This window comes from Panicum hallii, chromosome 3 (genome assembly GCF_002211085.1).
Source record: "Panicum hallii strain FIL2 chromosome 3, PHallii_v3.1, whole genome shotgun sequence".
Classification (NCBI taxonomy): Eukaryota; Viridiplantae; Streptophyta; class Magnoliopsida; order Poales; family Poaceae; genus Panicum; species Panicum hallii.
In genome coordinates, this window is record NC_038044.1 from 46,589,755 (window position 1) to 46,595,754 (window position 6,000).

A 6,000-nucleotide genomic window follows, 5' to 3' on the forward strand; every position below is an offset into this window, starting at 1 on the left:
TCCACCGGCACCACTACACCCCACTAAAGCTCTCAGACCAGTTCTTCTCCACTCCCTCACACGCGCGCCACTAGAACGCCACACCGGTCGTGTGGCAGAACCAACTTGAATTACACTGGCTCAAGTGCGTTGATCCTTTCTCGAAAGACGGCAAGGACTCAATCACACTTCAAACAATGTAACCCCGTGGTCTGTCGGGTAAAGTCCCGATAAAACCACGTAACTCAGGATCAAACAAGGTACCTCACACGACGGCGAGTCCAGAGATATAAACACCAAAAATTTTACATCCCAGGCATAATATTACATTATTATTATTCAAGCATATATGGTAGCAAGACCTGACTAGTATGAATTTATACAAAACTGCTCAAAGTTAGAGTATCTGCAGCGGAAAATACAACACGACACTACCAGACGTCGCGGAACGGATATTGAGCTAAGCGCAAGCTCAACATCACTCGGAAGGACCTGTGTTGGCCGGGGACGGATCCCATTTCACGGACCAACCATCAGGAAGGGCATTGGGCCATGGTACAGGCATAGCAGAGTCCTCAGGGGGATTACCTAGAACAAAAGTCACATCGCAAGGCTGAGTATTCTAATTCTCAGCAAGGCTTACCCGTTTCATGGTATACTTAGCTATGTAGCTGGACTATGAAGGCTTGTAATGGTTCTAGGTATAATTTCAGCTGAAAAGCAACAAAGAGTAGGTCCTTAATTTCAACTTTTAGCTTTCAGATTCTAGTTGGTTATCCATTCTAGGTAAGCAACTATAGCTACCCAAGCATGGTAGAATTTTTTAAACAAACATCATCTTTGATCATCACCAGGTTGCTCTTATTACTCTATGTGGCAAAGGGATTAAGCAGTCTCAATCTCTGTGAGAAATGGACGATTCTGAATCGAATTTCAAAACCTTGCAAGGGTAAACCTAACTCACACGCTTGTCGGGGAAGAGAGCTGAGACTCGCCGGCCAAATTTCAGCGACGGTGGTCGCCGGCGGTGAGGGGGAACCGGCCAGGAAGGACCAGGGAACAAGGGGGAACCTTGCTGGGGGCGATGTGCAGGTCGGGGTTGACCGGAGTGGGTGCAATGACGGCGACCCGAGGCGGCGGCGATGGAGCTTGACTACGGCGGTGGTGTTCCGGCGTGGGGGCTCACCGGCGGTGGATCAGAGGTGGAGGAATAGCTCCAGGGGATCAAGGCGGTTCTATTGATCACCTTGGCAAGAACTAGGACGGCTGGAAGGGTGGGTTCCCATGGTGACCCAGAACGGCGACGAGAGGAGGAGCTCGTTGGCAAAGTGGATGCGGTGCTCAAGGGCGGCGATGGAGGGGCTGGTGAGCTTCACGGGATCATAGCGAAGCTACCGGAGGTGACGGTGTGGCTTGAGAAGGGGCGGAGCGTGCTGATGACAGCACGGTGGTCGATGGCAGACGGCAAGTACGGCGGTGGTCTAGTGGAGAAGAAGTCAAGAAAGCGAATTGCGGCCGTGCGAGCGGATATAAGTAGTCGAAGAGAGCTTCTGATCATGCTGTGAGACTAAAAAGAGGCACGGCAAGCCGAAGCAGCTGTTGTTGACCGGCGGCGCGTCGTGGCGGCCGGGCAGAGCTCGGGCAGAGGCGGGGCGATGTGGCATGCTCGGGAGAAAGCCAGAGGAAGAGAACTTGGGTGGCGGCCCACCTGAAGGTGACGCATGGGAGCTACCAGAGCAGGAGGTGGTGCCGGCAGAGCTTCAGCGACGGTGAGCGGCGGCGGCCTACGATGGCAAGGTGGCGGCTCAGTCGGGTGGCAGAGCGGCGTGGCGTGCTTGGGAAGGGCCAGCAGAGAGGGGCTAAGGCGGTGGGCGAGCTCGGGGGCGACGCGTGGAGCAGCGCTGGAGCAGGAGGTAGCCTCGGGCGGCGCGGCACGACGGCCTGCGGCGGCGCTGCTGCGCGGCAGAGGAGGAGCAGAGGAAGGAGAGAGGGGGCGCCAGGGGCTGAGATGTAAACTCGAGAAACTCCAGGGACCTCGATGTACAGTCAAGTTTTCTCACTGTTTTATACCTCAAATGAGAAAATGGTCAAAATTAAAGTTGTAGAAATTTTCAAACCCTACAACTTTTATTTAGTGTTCAAATTCAAAACCTCAAAGGATAGAGTTTTATTTTAAAACTTTGGACTTAATTTAAACTTTTTAAATTTTTTGTCTTTAGTAAGGTAAATTTCATGTATTTTTGGATTGAATTGCAAGTTTATGTAATGTAATGATGACTAACACCTTTACACTTTAACCCTTAGTAAAAATTGAAGATTACATTTGTAATTCACATATTTTGCATAAAAGGACTCACATTTTTGAAAGATTACACCTAGGTCCTTATTTCCACACATGCACCCAATTTCACCCATTTCAATACATACATTTCACATTCTTTCCTAGTTTGTTACAATTTTGACACCTAGGGTGTCACAGGTCGTTCTGTCCACTGCCGCCGATCGACTTCACCGTCGTCCCGCCGCTCCGCCTCCTCTTGGCCCTCACCGAGCTCACCACCAGCACTACATCTATGCGTGGAAGCTTCCTAGCTACTTCTTCGCCGCCTTCCTATACTCCAGCCGTCGGAACGCCACCGCCGCCTCGAGACCTCACCGCGCCGGCTCGGTCCTCCGTCGAGCCACCGTCTCCGCACCATCCTGCTTCGATTCCGGCCACCCCCGGGCCCGCCGTGAGCTCCTGAACCTTTTCCCCCACTTTCCCGTCACCACGGTGATCATCTTCCCCGGAATTTGAGCGCTGCCGCTGTTGTCCCTCGGTTCAAACCGGCTAGGGCCCCAATTGCAGACACTCTTTTCTTTCTAGGGTCCTCTCTGCAAAATATCAGTACCCCCCAATTCAAATCAGACAGATTTGAAAATCTATAGAAATTTGTAGAAAAATCCAAAAATTGTCAAACAAGTTCTGTTATACTCTAGAAGTCCAGTTCTACAACTTTTATTACTAAAGTTTAATTTGAAACTTAATACTTTAAGTGTTATTTTAAAGTTTAAATAAAGGGAATCTTGTATGTATCTCTTGCATGGTAGCTTTATTTCATGAGATTTTTGCTATGCAACTTGTATGTGATATGAGTGAACTTGTGTGGGAATTTCACCACCAGTACTGTAGTCTAACTTGAACCAATTTAAACTTGTGCAAAGTAAGTTTGAAATCAAGTAAATTTATTCAAGCATGCTACTGATGCTTTTATACTCAGATCTTTTTACCATATGTTGTACTAATGTTGTGTAATGCATAGTAAATTTTGAATAATTTATAGCACTATTTTGCCTTAGGATTTGTGTTAAACTTAAAATTTGAATTTAATTCAAATAAATTAGCTTCTGCTTTCAAACATTTATGAAAAATTTATAGCAAGCTCATCTAATAGAGGTGAACACGCTTATAAAAATTTAAGGCCAAGACCTCTGTAGTTTTCAAACTAAAAATAAAACTTGTGTTCTTAAGTTTAAATTTATCCATTTTTTTATACTAACTATTCTGTTAGGCTTAAAAATATGAAAAATTAACACAAGTCTTGTATTAGCTTCAGATGTGTGTAATTAAATTCCTAACCTCAGTACTCTTATGCTTAAAGCTATAGAAATTAATTATGATGCTACTAATTAATTGGTTTCATATACCATGAGTAGGTTGAAATTCTTGGAATTCAAACCTTTGCTTTTTGATGCTTTGAATATAAGTTGTTGGATTGCAACTTTATCATGAAGTAAAGTTATTAACTTAATAATCACTTAATTCAAATTATTGCATATCATGTAGAATCGACGACGCTTGAAGACGGAACCTACAAGTTGGTCTCGGAACCCGAGCAGGGTATTTCTGAAGACTAAGTGAACATCGCCGAAGGTTTTACTGAAGCCCTGAACCAAAGTTTGGAAGTAATTGACATTCCTAACCCCAGCCCCACCCACGAAGGCAAGCCCCGGTGCATAACCCAGTATTTTAAATTATGCACTTATATTACTATATAGCTATCTTGTGCATTAAATGTTAGGAGTTGTAATGAAACCCTAGATGCATGAAACTTAGGAACCTATGTAATGTTTCGGAGTACTTATCGAGTAGATGCTCTGCTAATAGGACCGGCAGAAGTCGAGTGATTTCCTGTCACTCGCGCGATATATGAGTTGATTGTTTACTATCTTGCAATCACTATAAGGATCACGGACTGGATTATGTGCAGTACCATGATTAGGAATGGTACCCGTCTGTGTTTGTTTAAGTGTGATAAGGTCATAGTGCGTGGTAGTGGTGGTCAAGTGTTTGAAAGTACGCGGTAAGCCTAGTACCCGATTGGTCCGGCAAGTGGACTTACCCCACCACTCGAATTTTGGTTTTTGTCACACACCCGCATCGACGTGTGGGAGTACGTTCTGCATAGCAGACAGGAGTACAGTCTTACAGTCGCGCTGTAGACGTACGTCCTGCACATTGGATGTGCGTACGGTCCTGTAGTCGCTTGTGGTGGCCCTGATCCACGAACCGGAATATAAGGGGAATGGTTGCCCGGAAAGGAAAGTTTCCGGGCGTGTTAAATTTGATTTAGAATTGTCCATTTCTGGCTGACATTGAGACTACTTGATACTTCTGCCACATAGAGTAACAACAGTAACAATTAATGGAATAATTTTGAGGTATGTTTAATATCTACCTTGCTTGATTAGTATAGGTGCTTACCTAGAATGGTTAAAAGAAGCTAGAATCTGAAAGCTAAAATATGAAAGTAAGGATATACTCTTTGTTGCTTTTTAGCAAAATAAAACTAGAGCCATTCAACCTATCATGGTCTAGTTATGGGCTAAGTATACCCGAAGGTCAGGTAAGCCTTGCTGAGTATTAGTATACTCAGTCTTGCATGTAATGTGGTTTTCAGGTATGCCATTCGAGGACTCAGTGGCTAGTTCTTCTTGGCCTTGCACTTTACCGCCTGGCTGGTCTGTGTAATGGGATCCGTCCCCGGCCGGCAATGACCCATCGGAATGACGCCATGCTTTGGGCTAAGTATGGTGCCTGCTTTGCGACGAGTAGTAGCGTTATTGTATCTTTTCCACTGTCCCTTTGAATAATGTCAGTTAAAACTTGAAGTTTCAAATAATGCTTGTATAAATTTGTATTAGTTAGGATGAAATAAAACCCCTGTGTAATAATGTTTAATTTTCCTATGGTGTTAAACTTACGAGCTGATGTAAGGCTGGACTCGCCTTCATGCTAGGTAAACCTACGTCGATCCTGTGTAACCGTGGTTGAATCGGGCGGTGACCCGACAGACCAATGAGTTGTTCCGTTTGAAGTGCGTTGAGACCCTGTCGCCTGAATAGTGATGGTCTGCGTACTTGAACTGGAATAATTCAGGCGGTTCTGCCACACAAATGGACATAGTCATAAAAGAGGAAATGTTTGCTTGGAAAACTTGAACAAAATTAGTATTCAAATGTTTTTGATTTCATCTTGGGAAGAATGGGTTTTAGCTCCTTTTTCACCCAGGCCCCCACTGTTTTTGTTTTCTGCACATAAGTCCCATCATCTACTCCCTCCTCTCTCCTCCCCTGCCCTGTCCCATCACCGGTAGGCCAGCTGGCTGGTGCTCCATGGTGCAGCTAAGGCCGCCCGGCCAAGTGGGCCTGCCAGCGCAACGGAAATCTTTCGCAGACCCACAAAATCTAGCTATCCCCCTCAGGAGGCCTCCACGTGGCGATTTTCCTCTGCTGCGAGCGCTGCTGGAGCCACAGCGAGCCCCGTCGGTGCCAGCAAGGCGGCAGCACCCCCGGTTTTGCCCCTGGTCTCGCCTCCTCATGCGGCTCGAGCCCAGGCCACCATCCCTCCTCTCGCGCCTATAAAAGCCCACCTGAGGTCCCTAAGCTCGTCACCCCCAACCTCCAACTCTGGCGAGTCACCACCTGCGGGTAGACACACCACTCCGCCCCCACATTGTCCAAACCAACCATTCCACCATC